At 39.6% G+C, this 16,150-nt stretch overlaps 1 protein-coding gene across 1 annotated transcript in view; it reads right to left on the bottom strand.

The window, feature by feature from the left end:
• Nucleotides 1-16,150, bottom strand: part of LOC122628312 (homeotic protein antennapedia-like) — a 133,960-nt gene that overhangs the window by 56,444 nt on the left and 61,366 nt on the right. The gene's annotated exons all lie outside the window — the stretch shown is intronic.

Raw genomic sequence — 16,150 nt, 5'->3', positions numbered from 1 at the left:
CACGTTTGAGAACGATTAAGAATTATTTGAGAGTTTTACTCGAGGAATAAGAAAGGAGAAAGAAAAAATAACGAAACAAAACAAAATGAAATAAAATAAAAATATATTTATTATTACAAGACGAAGGGGGTAAGTAGAGAGGAGAGAAGGGTGGCAGGGGGTGGTAGGGATAATTTTGCGGTCGAGATATATAAGATATAAGGTAGAAGCTAGTAATATTATATATCTCGTAGCGCGTCGTGCAAAATTGCACGTACAAAATGTGTCGAATTACGTATCCGGTGCGCGAAGTAAAACTCGTTGTATATAAAAGCGGAGAAGCGGCATCGCCTTTGAGAATAGCTTACGGGGGTCATTGCTTTCGATCTGATCGAGCCAACCGTCGGAGAAAAATTAAATGCCCTCGACGTGCGTAGAGGAAGATGGGTAGGACGTGGTTGGAAGCAGAAGGAAGCAGAAAGAAGAGGTGGATGATGATACAAGAAGGATAATAATCCGTAGTTTCGATCAAGATTATAGCCGCGGATAAATGAATAGTTTACGAGCAGCGAAAATGAGATGAGTAAAATATTAACCGTCGGCTCCCAAGGTGCCCGTTTTATGCACCGGTATCTCCTATAATAAACATCAATGTTAAATGTCTTTATTGCGTTTCCCAATCCCGACCGGCTCCGGTACATGCGGTAATTGATACGAACAAACCCAAAGGCGAATCGCGCGTCGTCGTCCTGTCCGCAAATTATACGTATGGTACTCGTGCTAAAAGGACAGATAGGTATTTAATGACTAGTCTCCTAACAACTTCATTCTCGAGCTATGAATACCATCCGGTGGACTTGAGCGCTAGTACCATGAATCTTAAGTTCGTAGTACCCACTAAAATATCTGCCAATGTATTGAACGTAGAGTCATGATTTTCTCTTTGGTAAGTACTGCGAAGTACGTTTCGAGAACGGAAATATTTGTTTTATCGACGATGATGAAGATGGTCTCACGACGTTCGCCGAAGATAAAATGGAGAAAGATTTAGACGGAGAAAAAGAAGATATGGAAGAAAAAGAACAAAAAGGATGAAAAAGGAGAAGAAGAGAAATAAATGAGACCAGCATGGAAAAGGATTAGATTAGGCTAAACCAGTGAGACGATCGAGACATGATTCGAGGGATCCTTGCTGATTCGTATCACGCTTGCGCGACCGAGCATGCTCGCGTTCACGATATGCGCTAGCTCGTATGTCCGAAATGAATTGACCGGTGTATAGTTGATGGACATAGCGGGTGGTTCGTTATACTACAGCCGGTCCGGCAATCAAGCGGAATTCATACAAACCGCCTGACGTGTCGCTCATGATGGAGATCCCGGCAACGTCGTCATCCATCTTTCGACGTCTTTCCTGCTGTTTACTTTCCTATACCGCACCGTCGCTTCCAAGTATCTGAATGTACTATCTTTTATATTAAGAGAAGATTATTTCGGTTTACAGCAAAGTTTAACTTTATACTTCGTACACTCAAAACTGCAATTTTATTAAAATTTTATACTAAAATTGGAATAATCAATAGAAAAAAAAAACTTCGTATATTCATTAATTTTATATCGTCCTTATTTATTTTGATCCTACAGACTGTTCTTTTAAAACAAAGAACGTAAAAATCATTGTTCAACGACAAAAATTTCTTCGTTGAAATAATTCTTTATAAACGATCTCGCATAAATCTCTCACCGATCAATCACTCTCGAATTTATATTCGAAAGTATTACATACTGTAGCATATTTTAATAGCCGTATCATATTGACGGGAGCGACCATAATTTTTGTTGCGAATTACTCACTGTGATCGTAATTAAGCTCAACGTTGTTGAGAGTTGAATTAGCCATAGAGCACTTAATAACGCTTATAGGTAAGATACAGTAATAGCGAAGGTTCTTTCTGCTCGATGTATTTATCGATTACATTACGGATAGCCTTCGATGCCGACGATGGACTTATTCGTGCACGATCACCCTTCGTATTACAAAGTCTTGTCGGCGATCTTCTTAAGGAAGATAAACTTCAAAAGCAACCGAAACTTCCACCCTCGATTCTCTCTGCTCCTTTAATATAAATCGAGCAAAGTCGAAAGAACCAAGTTAACGATGCGTTAACTCTTTACACTCGATGTTTCGTTTCAATTAATTTTCGTTAATTACTTAATTTCACTTCCGTAATTTTTCTCTTTATCATAAAAGATATATAGATAAACGGAAAAATTTGCATCATAATACGATCGTTGATACGATAGAAGAAAGGGGTCGAACCCCTACGAAGGATATATCGCGAAATACATATTCGTTTTGCGAAAGTAAAACGTACGATAGATGATCGATAGAATCGATAAGCGAAACACGAATTGATAAGCGATTGAACGAGAGTGAAGGAAAGAGAGAGAAAGAGAAAAGGAAAGGAAAAGAGACGAATTATAAATAGAAAGGAAGATCATAAAGATATGTACATGTTAAACGTGTAAAAACTTTTCGATCTTTCATTAGTCACGTAGAGTTTCGAATTCTCTATCGATCACGAAGGAAAATAATAAAAAGAAAAGGAAGGAAACTTTCTTCGGATTCTCGCATCGCTGATTACGAAAATCGGAATTAGATAACTAACTATCGTAGGAAAGACTTTTTAAAATTCTTCGTGCATTCCTGGATAACCTTTAGACTCGCATAAATCCTCTTGGTTCGAGCGTCAAAGGCAGAATGCCTTTCTGAAATCAAGCGGGATCGACGATTACCTTCTCGGACATAGAGAGCTGTGTGCGCTCGCGCGGTTCTCGCTCGATTGGCCCGAACTAATTAATGACCTAGCGGGCTGGGGGATGAAGTATAGCGGAGATTCTTTCCCTTCGAAGTTTCTTTCTCTTTGAACGGTTGGAGGGTTGCTCGTCGTGGAGAAAAGGTGGATGAAAGCGTCGGCTAGGACAGAGGGGGTGGTTCGAGCTAGCTGGATGGCGATGGTGATGTTGCCGGTGGTGGTGGTGGTGGCGGTGGTGGTGGTGGTGGTGGTGGTGGTGGTGGTGGTGGTAGTGGTGGTGATGGTAGTGGTGGTGGTAGGAACGGAGAAGGGTAAGAGAGAGAGAGAGAGAGAAGAGGGTAGAAAGAAGGGATGGAAAGGGATTGGAAGGGAAGGAGAAGGGTGGGCTGGGGTGAGGGGACACGTTTGACGGGGCTTGGGGGAGTTTTTCTCGTTCCCGGCTTCCGTCTCCTGGGACGCGAAGCGCGAGGATCTTTTTGCTCGCCTCGACGGAGGATCAGACGTCCCACTTTATCTCCGCCGAGCCGTTCGTCCTCCCTCCACCCTCCTCTCGCCACCCAACCCACCTTACATTCCCCGCTTCGGCCACGTTCTATGCTGGCGCAACCCCCGTTGCGCCCCGGGATAGAATCCCCCGCGCGCGCGACGCCCATCTCGCTATAGTCGATCACGTATAGGAGGAGTCCCTAGCAGCGCCCAGAGTGATGCGTCGTGGAGGAGCCATTTGTCATCCATCAGCACACGCTACTATCCACCGGAGATAGTACCCACCCCATGCCTCTCTTTCTCTCTCTTTCTCTCTTTTCTTATCTTTTGTCCTTCCACACGGCCTCTCTGCCGTTCCTTTCAACGAAACTCTTTCCTATCTCGCGATGCACCGGCGAAATTTTAATCGAAACGTTCCACTCTTCCCGATATATATCATACCTAGCTATAGTATATCAACGATTCTCAACTCATTTTAGTTTACAGAAAATCTTTCTTCAAATCTGTCCAAATCCGCATCCGATCGATTTAATGTAAATTTAAACGATCGTTGAGACTCGTACATTCATTCGATTAATACGTTCGTTAATGAGAGATGAAAGAAGAAATCAAGCCTCTATTCAGAAGAAATAAGTGTTATGAGTCGGCGATTCACGAAAGTAGCGTCGTCCACAAATCCACGGATAAAACGTTGGGAAGAAAAGTCCCTCGGCTTGTTGTCCAACGACAGACTCGGTCAGAATGTGGTGCGCATTGGGGGAAGCACGAAGAAGGATAAGCTCCAGGACGATGAGGATAAGAAGGTAAAGAATAAGAGAAAGAGAAAAGGAAAGAAAGAAAAGGACGAAAAGGAGGATGAACGGTCTGATCGAATGTCATCATTACAAACGACGTGACAATTTCGAGCACGCGCCGCTGTATATATATTGCTTGTTATATCGATTGCCTCCGCAAGTTCACGCCGTCTTTCTAAGGGTGCCGATCGGCCAGAAATTCTTCTCGGCCTTTCCGTCCTAATAAATTATACGAGTCACGTTCCCGCTCGAACGTGCAACCCACCTACATAACAATCCCCCTTTTTTCTTTTTTTTTTCCTTTTTTTAAAGATACGAATCGCGTTCGCCAGCGTCAAACACATTTCGCCTCGCCACGGATATGTCTTTTCAACGAGAACGACGTTGGTTTTAATAAAAATCTCGTTGGATCGAAAATCGACCCAATTTTCATTCCGATAACAGTCGATGATTGCTCGATCCATCGTATTTTATCTAAGTAAAGTCTGAAAGATATGAAACGTAATATTTTCGAGTGAAATGGAAGTACCTATGCTTCTATAATTTTTCGAGATACAAGACATATATGTCACGAAATATTTCTTGTAATCTTATCGAGCTATTGAAAGGATCAAACACGACGATCTTTTTCTTATTTTTTTTTCTTTTCTTTTCTTTTCTTTTGTTTTTACATTGAATCGCGACGGCAAAATACAATGGATGATATGGGTATCACCGATTCTTCAGCCACCCGTTAGATTTTTCAATGTTACTTGAGAGCCGTTCCCTCGTGAGGTTCCAGGACAGAGGAATGGATGAACAGCCATGGAGGAAGGGGGTGAGTTCAGGCCAGAACGACAAGAACGACGAAGACGGAGGAAACGAGAGGCGACGGAGAGAAAAAGAAGATAAGCTCGTGGCAAGCGAGTAGACACGGAGGGCTCGCAAGGGATGGAAAAGAGAAAGAGAAAGAGAACAAGAGAGAGAAGAGAGAGAGAGAGAGAGAGAGAGAGAGAACAGAGAAAAGCGATAGACACGGAAGGTAAAGCGTTCCCTTTTCTTCCTCCTCTTTCTTCTCTACTTCCAAGGAGATACAATAATGTCAAGAAGAGAAGAAGAAGAAAAAAAAACTTCGCGAGATGGAAAGGAGCGAACGAATCCCGACTGCTACTGCGACTGCATCCACTGCGGTGGAAAATCTGATGCCGAAGGAGGGCTTCGAAAAGAGGGTGGAAGAGAAGAGGGGACGCGCCTTCGGCAACCGTGTCATTAATAAAAGTGTCAATGGTGTCAGTGGACTAATGTCCGTAGTCACTCGCTACCTAGAAATGCCTGCTAGCCGTTCTACGCCCTATCCAAGAATTTCACCTCCCCCAAATCGTTTTCCAGAGTACCTTCCCTGATTCCAGTCACCGGTGCGATCTAAAATACGTTGTACAGATTCTCTCTCTCTCTCTCTCTTTCTTCCTCTCTCTCTCTCTCTCTCTCTCTCTCTCTCTCTCTCTCTCTCTCTCTCTCTGTCTGTTTCTTTCTTTATTTTCTATTCTTCGACTTCCTGCTCTTCTTATACTACATCTACACGTCTGAGATAAAAGTCTTGCTTTCTAAGTTCGTTTTCACTTTGAGCGTACTTAGTTTATTATGAAAACTTATGAATTTTTTTTTATCTCGAAAATAAGATTTAATTACGTTTCAACTTCCGTGATAAAGAATAATAATAATAATAATAATAATAATAATAATAATAATAATAATAATAATAATAATAATAATAAAAATGAAGGAGATAAAAAATGTCCGAGACTTCTTTCCGCAAAATAATTACTTTTATTATTGGAACACGTTAAAGGCGCATTATACTGTTCCAAGTATAGCTTTCCTTTCGACCCGTCTTGCTTCCCTTTCTTCGGTCACGGAAGCTTTACATTAATTTCGCTTGAACCACGCGCTTCCCCGCGTTATTCTTACTGCTCTTAACATGCATGGCAGCTGAGCGAGTTCCTTCACGGGTTTTCCCCTTTTTAAAGAACTTTGGCATTAATTTTGAAAGCTGTTTCATGATTCAAGAATATTAAACGGGAACGATTCAATGGAAGATTTGAACTATCGAGCCACGTTCTTATTTATAACGATTGAAAATATCGCACTGTAGAAAGTATCTCGATTTCATTAATTAATATTAATTCCTTTTTCGATAATGCATCTACCGATCGATAACATCTATTTTTTTTTAAAGATCAGAGAATTTTTTAATGAAATTAGCAAAACGTTTATTCATATTTTAAATGTTCCAAAAAAAGTAAACGTTAACGGTATTAAAGATGGATAAAAAGAAGTTCTATTCTTATGAACTTCTTCTTTGTAAGAAAATAAAAAAAAAAAATTGATAAAATAATTTGAAACATTCACGTTACGGATCGAAACGCGACCAATCGTAAGCGTCCGCCGATAAGGGTGTAACACTCGTATCGAAGAGAAGCGGATCGAGAGAGAACAGGTTTGCAAATCGGGGGATGGCGCGTTGGAATATCTAATAAGAAGCTGGAGGTCATCCATCGTAACGGAGAGCATTCCTGAGCCTGTCACCGTGGGCGTCAGCGTTTCAAGGAGAAGGGGTGATTTACATAGTAATAATATCGGGACCCTGGGCTCTACTACGGCCTTCAAGCTCGTAGTCTACCGCCGAGCTTTAAGCTCCTACCTTATCTCGCGTACCATCTTCCTGACACTTGCTTCGAAAGGGCACATAAAATATACCCGCCCTTCTTCTCTCGAACATAACGATTTCTGTATTGTTCTTACATCAACGAACGTTATAACCTAACCGATTCTGCCAGGATATTGTTTCGTAAGGTATTACATCTAGGATTTGGATTTTCCTGAATTTGCTTCGATCGACGGAACGGAAATAGGGTCTTCTCGACGTTCTACCGACGGGAAGACGGAAAGAAAAAATCGTCTTGTTCTCTATCGTCGAATAAAAATAAAAAAAAAAAGACCGGTACCTCCTAGCGATATTTCAAGATACAAAGGAAAAAGAAAAAAAGAATAAATAAATAGGTAAGAAGGAGAAGAGAAAAGAGTAATAGATGGAAGGGTTGGTCGATTAGAATATCAAGAGAGGAGCAGAGGTCACGGTACCGGTATAATAAGCGAACGGGATAAACAATAAAAGGGAGGGTGAAAGAACGATAGGGTTGTTCCTGGCCCCGAGACAAAAAGGGTTGCCAGGAGCTTGCCGACTGGAGGCTTGCCGTGACGTCTTGCTCTCCGCGGCCGGAAAGTGCAATGTTAATTAACGAGAGAGGGTGTCGGCTCGCCAAGAGCTTGGCTTCCTGCGTTCATGATTCTCAATCAACGGTGGTATTCATGAGACCGGCTCTTACAAAGGAAAAGCGGCCTTCGAGCAGTACCGTGCTATGCAAACCACCCGTAGAACGTTTAATGAACGAAAATATTAACGATTATTATTTCCCTCTCAAAGGGAACGACCCTTTGAGGAAAAGAAAAAAGAAATGAAGAAAAGAAGAAAAAAATTCCTGCCTATTTTCTTTTTCTCGCTGATCTTGCCGATACATTATAAAAATTATTTTACTTAAAAAAAAAAAAGAAAAAGAAAAATAAAGAGGGGGCGAGTTGTTAGCGACGATTGAAAATCGACCGAGGGAAAAATATGAAAGGCTTTCTTTGATACGTATATCCGATATCGAAATATCGAAGATTAAAATCGCTTTCGTGCGAATTGACGAGGCTCGACGACTCGGAGGAAATTTTTTAAGCTCGACGAGAGCCATTTATTATACGCATAACGGAGACTTAATGGTCGACACGACCGAACGCTTTGGTGCGCTCGCGTTGCATTAATTAAATTCAATCGTGCGGAGGACAAAACGGAATTACACTCGCGGAAAACGAGACGCGACAATTAAGTGCATGGTTAAGAATGTTAATCGACGAAATCGAGATTTCTCGTTATGTATTAGTAGTGCGTATAATATAGATGCGTACGCATGTGTGTGTGTATATATATATATACATATATATATATATACATGTATATATATAGGTAGATACATATATGTGGTCAGCGTAGACCTTATCCAACGTGACCCGCGTTTCCAACGATAAGGACGGAAATAAATCAACGAGCTTGTCGTTTCGATAGATCCTATCTTCCATATGGGCGTGTACGCTTTTGATTTTAGAACGTTTGAAATTTTTCCATCTTTTATGGAAATTCACTAGCCAAATTAATTGATATCGCTGGATTAAGAAAGCCTTTCATAATTTCCCTCGATTATTTAAACATTTTCAAGAAATTCAAGCGTTAAAAACTTTCGTATGAATAATACTTTAACACCTACACTCAACGTGATCCGAAACACGAGATAAATCAATGTTCGGTTTCTTTGTAACGTAGATGAATCCTAATATTTTTCACGTTCCATGCTATATCTTTTTGTGAGTAGACGTTTTTTGCATATCTCTCCGCCATTCCTGAGTTTCTTTCTCTCTCTCTTTCCTTTTCCATCGGTATCCTTGAAGACATCCCAAGCATCGTCGAAGCACTTCCCTCGTATCCCCTCTCGTTCCCTCTTTGGCCAACACCTCGACTCTACTACTTTCTACCGAAGCACGTTGCCATCCTCTTTACAGAAGGTTGCGGCTAAGAGCAGGACGACGTCGGCGACGCGACGCACCCCGACGTCGCCCTGACGCGCTCCACTGACGCTACGGAGCAGAGATTAATGGCTTCGGACTCTGAAATCCTGGAAAATAAATAGCGGGGAGCCTGGTGGCGAGAGCGAGAGTCCTGTGGAGCAGCAAGATGCGCGTTCTCCATCCTTCCTTTCTCTCTCTCTCTCTCTCTCTCTCTCTCTTTCTCTCTTTCTCTTTTCTCTCTCTCTTCTCCTTTTACCCTTCGTAGGAACGCTTTCAGTGGACCACGACTTCCCGAGGGACCTGCCTTCTACTTCCATCCGACGTCCTTAACGCCCTTTTCTCTTCTCCCTTTCCCTCTCCCTTTCCCCATCTTCTCCTTGCGAAGAGAGTCGACTCTTGCTTGCTGTCTTCTTTCTCTTCGTCGTCGTCTTCTCCTTCTCCTTCTTCTTCTTCTTCTTCTTCCTGTTCTTGTTCTTTTTCCTCTCATCTTCTACTTCTACCACGCGTGGGAATCTTTTCGTTGTCCTCCTCAGTCGATTTCGAATTAGTGGAAACTAATCTTCGAGAAAGACGATTTCCTCGTTGGAAGCCTTACCAAGAGAGACCGAATGAAATGGGAAAAGAGAAAGAATGTCTTTCATGGAAACGTCTCTCCAGAAATGTCTCTCTCTCTCTCTCTCTCTCTCTCTCTCTCTCTCTCAATCTCTCTTTCTCTTTCTCTCTTAGAATCGTAAGAAAATAGAACGCGAACGACTTTATCGGTTATTTCTGACATTCTCCTATCTTTGTTCCAATTCTCCGAGCTTCGAGAAATACACGAGACAAGAAAAAATAGCCCCTACTATGGCGGCCCTTCTTCATTTCTTTAAAAATTCCTTTTTTCCATGTGTTTTATTCGAAGTTTAATATTTATCGAGATAAATAATGGATTAAATAAGATCCTGTCAAATAAATTATTGTTCAAATAATTGATCGTTCGGATACATTTGATATCTTGAAATAATTAATTTCGTCGTTAAATCATTTCATTTCAGAAGATACTTTGCAACGATAAACTATGTTCTAATATAATAGCAATTGTGTTAAACCCTTATCTTCGACGAAACCACATACGCACATACATGTATTATATATATTACGTTTATGATTAAATAATAAAAACGAAGAAATAACATAGTTGAAAAGATACATTCTTGAAAATGTAAGCGATATCAATCTCCCTCTAAATGCATTATTATTATTATTATTATTATTACTTCTTGCTGTGTATACGTAACTACATGTATAACTCATTTCAACATTGACTCGAAGAAAGTTTTCTGAAAACTAGGGGGGAACACGAACCATCGTATTAAATTTCGATCAAACGAGTCGATAACCACAAGAGTCTTCTTACGTATTCACTTTACATGAGGCCCAAATGGCCAACATAGAAGCAGGACGCTAAGCGCAACGCTAACCATTAAGTGCTTCTCACTCCGAGTAAATTACATTAAATACCGAATAACCGGTGGAACATTGCAGTCTAATTGTTGCGTCGTTTGCATAATGCTCAATCTGTAACTACTCTCTTCCCTTTACTATCCCTTCTCCGTTCTCTTTCTCTTCCTCTCTGTCTCCTCTATGGTAACCATCATTGCCCGTCATATCATCTCACCCATATCTCAGTATACATGACTCCTCCCCGTTCACGTACACGGCAGGGACTAGATGATTAATTACTAATTCTTGCTACTGCAACTAGTTGATAGCAAAGGCGTATGGAGATCGTAGCAAAGGTCAAGGAACCAACGTACATAGGTACGTTGGTACCTACATGGAACGTTCAACGAAGAAATATACACGCGTTAATGAGATTTCTCTAGGTGGGCCGATGATTAAGAATCTAACGACGATAGAGCGTGCCAAGATCGTTTCGTTCGAACGCCTTGGACGTTCCTTCGATTATTATCATGCGTAGTACGCGGTTCTTTTCTATCTCTTTCTCTTTTACTTTCTTATTCTTCTTTAATCCTTTTACGTTATGCCTGGAGTAACGCGAAGATCGACGCCCGTATAATAATCAGATTCTCGTCGAACGCAATCCGGCAAGTCACGTGCTTCTGAATTTCAAAATTAACTTCGATGATGAACGAGCGAATGTTTTAAGAGATATCAAAACGAAACAAAACAAAGCAAAAAAAAAAGACTCAATAACAAGAACATTGAGTTAAAAAGTTATAGGTTTTCATTCGATCGTTTCAAAAAATGAGGTAGGTATAAGGATAATTACTTAATTGTATATTTGCATACGTTTTTTTTCGTAACTCGTGCGATTAATTGCTCGCAACGAATGATTTTTTTTCTATGATTACGTCTACAACTCGAATTCGAAGGATCGTGATCGATGAGACGTTAACGACTCGAAGCGAATACTCGTTTACTTTTATTACATGCCGCCAGCTACTTTGTACTTACTATCAAACGGTCCACTGATATAACTGTAATCTGCATCATAGACCATGAATTAACGCGGCCAATGAAACTAACTCGATCGGAACGAAGACATTGGAGCAAGTGAGTGTGACTAATAATAATGGCCAGGCGAGAGTTTTGAATATGATTAACCGAAAGCTATTATAAATATCGTCCGGCTCGCACGGGACGATAATTCTTAAAACTATGATTACCCTTGCCTCGAGCTCAGCCTATCGTAAAATTACCCGGAGAAAAGTCTCTAATCCTCGAAATAGGTGCGAATAAATGCATATGCAATAATCATATGGGGTAGGCGAAGATAATAATTTGCTTCTCCGCTAGGATAAGTTCGTGAGGAAGGTAGAAACAAATGTGAGAAAGAAGAAATTTTTGAAATTTGTATAGGACCGGTTACGTAGTAACGTAGAAGCGTTAAAAGACATCGAACGATTATGACTTTTGTTATGATATTGAAAAAAAAAAGGGAGATGAAGAAAAAAGTGAGAGCTAGCGACGAAGGTTGACGCAAGAGAGATGAAAAAAGAAGAGAAAAGAAAAAGAAGAAAGGTTCGGTGAGAGGACGAGATAGAAGAGGAGAGGAGGGACGCTACGTGTCCAGGGAGCGCAACTAATATTAATAACGTGGCAAAGTTAAAAATGTTTACTGTGTATTACGGCTGATATGAGGGCCACGAGCGTGGCAGCAGGGTCCCTCGTGATTGATCGCGCGTCTCTGCGTCTCTCCCTCTGACATGGGGTGTTCCTATGGATATTACCTTGGCACGGCCCTGCACGCCGCCATCTACCCGGCTCGTCTACTACCGAGCCAGACACCATACCGATCTGTCCTATCCTCTTCGAATCAAATCTGCTTTTTCGATTCCCCTCTGCTCTCTCTCTTTCTCTCTCTCTCTCTCTCTCTCTCTCTCTCTCTCTCTCTCTCTCTCTCTCTCTCTCTTTGTCTCTTTTCTGTTCGGCTTCGTGTAGTGCCTCGAAGAATGCGTTACACCGTCGCTTGTCCTCCCTATCGTTGACATGTTGTGTGTCCGGTATTAAATCTGTCCGACTCGAAGTTATTTGAGACTTACAAGATGATCGTACGCGTATGTACGGACCGATTGGATCTAACGATAGAACATCGAGCTGAACGTGTACCTTGCAAAATCATTTGATAGATAGATATTACCTTTGTTAATTTTTTCTTTGGTTATTTTTCGAAAAAAATTTCTATGAAATTTTGCGTCTCCTCCGTACGTTTATTACTATGAATATTTCGTACCGTACAAATACAATTATCCAAGAATACGATGAAACATTACTTTTAATGCAGAATAAATATTGTTTCCTTTAAAAATTATACTCGTTCGAAACTGAACGTGTTTTTCTTTTTTTTTTTTTTTTTTTGATATGACACTGATCGATGATATTTTCTATTTTCAGGCATTTCCCATGGAAACAAATGATTCGAATAAGTTCAATGATTCTTGAGCGTGTTACTTCGGATTACTAGCACAAGGAGCAACGGCTCGTAGTCGTCAGAATCATTTAACAAAACTCACATGCCAGTGACAGAAAGAAAAAGATAGAGGAGAGAAGGAGAAACAAATCCGGTTGGCGATGTTTAACCAGATCTTTGGTGCACGAAACGACAAACAACGGAATCCTACTGGCAATGTTCGTGTTCAAGCACAACGAAGATACTACTTGGATAAAATTAAAGCTGACGTTCGTGCGACCACTATCACGATTCGATGATATCGTAAAACGATTCCGTTACTATGGTTTCGAAAAGTTATCCTAGTATATTTTACAAAACATTTATTACCGATAAACTATACTATAGAAATATTCTAGAAATTATGCAAATGATTTTCTATTAAGCAAATTCTTTAATTTTCATTTTGATCAAAGAATTACTGAAAACATGATGGAAGATAAATTGTTCCAACAACAATACTCAGATCGTATAGAATGAACTTTCTAAAACCAACGATTCACTGCTCTCAATTAATTATATTTCACGATTTCCCTAACCACCGATCGAATAGTCCCAGTTTCTCTTTTCTATCTATTATGCGCTGCGGAAAGTCTTTTACATAGTTTTACATATCACGGAAGTACGTAACTTTCAAGATTTTTATCCCGATTTCACGGGTCTGCCCGTGAACACTTGTTATTTTTCTTATTCGCACCTCCATAGGTAATAAAACTGATTTAAACTCGTGCTGAATATCAGTTTATCTTCTTGAACAGGTACTTGCAATAAAAAGTACTTTGCGAGTGCCATGAAATACTCGATGAGAATGCTAATATAGAAAATAATAAGTTCAAGTTGAAAAGGAAAAAAAAAAAACGAAATGAGTTGCTACCGTTCATTAAATCTAATATCCATAAATTAAAGATTTACAAAACCCTGCCTATGTTACCAGAAAATGATAAAAAAACATTACGTTGTAACATTATTCCGCATATAAATGATCACGTTATTTGTGAGGGATGATAAGCGAAATTTCTCAAAAGTGTCCAACGTAAGCAGGTCCAACAAAAATTTGGACCTCAACGAGAGATCGTAAGGTTGCCTTGTAAAGCAACGTTATCCGCTTATGAATCGTGCGAGGCACGCAACAAGCAATTGCAAAGTAGATTTATGAAGTATTCATTAAGGAGCCGCGTATCATCCCACGCGTGTTTGTTCCAACGCCGAACGTCTGTATCTTATCGTCGATAATGTTAATATCCCGCTGCTAATGTTACCTTTATAACACCGTCGTTGATCTCAAAACGCAAACATTATGATAAATCATAACGATATAGACATCGACATAAAAGAATTTCACGCGTTGATATTAAACGTCCTTTCTTTCCTAATTTTTCCGATTTACCGAGTATTACCTTCGTCCTTTGTTTCGTTTTATTTTCTTCATTCTTTATTTCTTTCATTCTTTCTTTCATTCCTTCTTTCTTTCATTCTTTCTTTCTTTCTTTCTTTCATTCTTTTGGTTTTATTGTTAACGTCAATCATTTCTTTTCATTAATCTTTTCTTCGTTCTCTCACATTTTTTCCATCGTCGCAATTATGGGTATACCTACTCGACGGGAGTTCCTAATGACTATTGCGTAATTGCAATCGATGCATCGTAATATAATGAGATGTATTTTTCATTCGAGATTGAGTTATATTTTAGCAGGCAGTCGTTCATGTAGTCATTAAGGTATCATTAATCATGTTCACGGTCGTGCTCGTGTATGTGTGACAACAAAGTCATCGTTAGAACAGCTGGTACTTGTGAAGATACCAACTGACTGTTAGATGATCGCGGTTAGAACAAAGGGTTACGGTGATACAAAGAAATAAGCGTGAAGAACGCTTTGTCAACGTTTCGTCTCGAGCAACCATGCTACCATATTCGTAACTCCATCCGTTTGAAAATTTAAAACCATATTTCTGACTCTTTTTCACGAAAAATCGTGTTAAAGTTTTCATTTTAAGGATCTTGCAGCATGCATATTTAAATCTTGCATTCGCAAATATTCAAGCATTATAAATAATAATCGTATGAGTGATAAAACGTACGTATCTTAGATACGTTTAAAAGAATAGATATCAATGTAAATAAGAATAAATCAAGAATAGTTTGTCTATCATGAATTCTAATTTACGATACGCCGATTTTATTGATATTTACTAATTTAAAGAAGTTATCACTACTTTCAAAAGCCATAATAATCAATTTATCACATGCACACAAGAAAATGGGACCACCACGTCATAGTTAATATAAAAATGCAAGAGAATATAAAAATATCACATTGGGAAAATATTGTTACGCTATCGAAGTGACGTAAATTCGTGAAACATTTTGAGAAAATCGCTTTACCTGAAATCTCTGGTCGTCTAACGCACGTATGCAGGCTTTTGTTACAGTTTTTGAAAAGACGAAAAGCAACGGGCGTTGTGTTTCATTGTATATATTAGAAATGGCCAAAAGTATTCATGCTTCCGAAGAAAATTTGCATTGTCGAGAATCCACACGTGTCGTGGTAAGGCATCGAAAAGGTTTCTTTCGAAACTAGGGCAATTTATGGTCCCATGAAAATCTTCGCAATTTTCGACCTGGCACGACTACGACTGCGACGACGGCGTCGACAACGTTGTCGCCCACATCTGTTTTTTTCTCTTTCTCTCTCTCTCTCTCTCTCTCTCTCTCTCTCTCTCTCTCTCTCTTTCTTTTTCTTTCTCTTTCTCTTTCTCTTTCTCTTTCTCGTCCTGTCTCTTTTTCTTCTTCTTTTTCTCAACGTTTGCCTACCGTCGGCCGAAATTCCATTCCGCGCGAACTTTCGTCCAGCACTTTTCACCGGCGAAAACGAGACTTTATGTTTCCTCGAGAGTTTTTTGATCAAAGCTTCCTTCGACGATGTAAATCATCCTTTTGCCAAAATAACGTCACAAATCTGTGTCAACGTTGAGCTAAATCTTTACCAGAATTTATCGTGGCATTTACGTACCGACCTACAGTTATTCATACGGAATTCGTGTTATTGTTGAATTTATTAAAAGTTACGTTTGTTTCTATTCGCGAAAGTGATTTATACTATTTTTCTAATTATTACGTTTTTGAATTTAAGCCTTTTATTCCTTTTTCTCCTCTCCTCTCTCTCTCTCTCTCTTTCTCTCGAGATTATACAATTCATCTATATTTTTAAATCATCAACAAACTTGTCTGTTATCGTATCTGATCGTTGTTGAGAAGAAAAATATGAAAGAGTTTATACTGTTATGTATTCGCAATGAAATTTCCAATCCGATGGACATACAACCGTTAAGAATTAATAATTACTTTTGAGCTTTAACCAATGAAATATTCTGTCGAATATTCTAATGTAATGACTGGTAATTTTTAATGTAAAAAAAAGAAAAAGAAAAACATCTGCATACCTATACGCAGAAAAAAAGATCTTAGAACGCATATATTTATT

The sequence above is a fragment of the Vespula pensylvanica genome, chromosome 4, assembly GCF_014466175.1.
Source record: "Vespula pensylvanica isolate Volc-1 chromosome 4, ASM1446617v1, whole genome shotgun sequence".
NCBI lineage: Eukaryota > Metazoa > Arthropoda > Insecta > Hymenoptera > Vespidae > Vespula > Vespula pensylvanica.
Note: the sequence above shows the minus strand (reverse complement) of the source record. Positions and strands in the feature narration are given on the sequence as shown.